Source organism: Tupaia chinensis, unplaced genomic scaffold (genome assembly GCF_000334495.1).
Source record: "Tupaia chinensis unplaced genomic scaffold, TupChi_1.0 Scaffold143645_1, whole genome shotgun sequence".
Classification (NCBI taxonomy): Eukaryota; Metazoa; Chordata; class Mammalia; order Scandentia; family Tupaiidae; genus Tupaia; species Tupaia belangeri.
In genome coordinates, this window is record NW_006203493.1 from 60,570 (window position 1) to 61,234 (window position 665).

At 40.5% G+C, this 665-nt stretch overlaps 1 protein-coding gene across 1 annotated transcript in view; it reads left to right on the top strand.

Annotated features, from left to right (window-relative positions):
• Positions 1 to 665, top strand: part of LOC114005328 (RLA class II histocompatibility antigen, DP alpha-1 chain-like) — an 8,082-nt gene that overhangs the window by 2,249 nt on the left and 5,168 nt on the right. The window lies entirely within an intron of this gene.

The following is a 665-nucleotide window of genomic DNA, read 5'->3' on the forward strand; positions in this document are numbered from 1 at the left end:
TCTTTCTCTCTTTCTCTCTTTCTTTCTTCTTTCTTTCTCTTTCTTTCTTTAAAACTTGCTGGAGGGCATGTGCAGTTCCCAAAGACAGAGAGAGAGAGAGGGAGAGGGAGAAGGAGAAAGCACCTCCCCATGGGGCATGATCCACAGCAATCCTTTCTCCATTTTTTCCATCCTGTCAGAACTTTGGGCATGCATGCACATATGCCAGGCCTGTTTTCAAAGCATGGGGTCATGATTTGAACTAGATGACTGGCTTCCCCAACCAGGACATGGAGCCAGACTCAGTGTAAGTTTTTCAGTGGGTCATTTCTCTTGTCATTTCTTCCATTGCTTTTTGTTCATTTTGCACTTGTTTTCTCTTCATGCTCCTAGTAACCCCCTCACACATCTACCTGTTTGCTGTATTCTGTTCAGTTCCCTCCCTATCTATCTATCTATCTATCTATCTATCTATCTATCTCTATTTTTTTTTGAGAGCTGATTCCCTAAGAAACTAATTTTATTTGATGCACCCAAGTCTTAAGTTTCTCAATCAAGAAAAAAAAACTATAAAAAATGAATATTTAAACACTATAGAAACTATTGATCCTGAATATTTACATAATCGAACCGCAGACGACTACATGGGAGTCCAGTGACATAGCCATTACGCCAGCTGGTGGTCC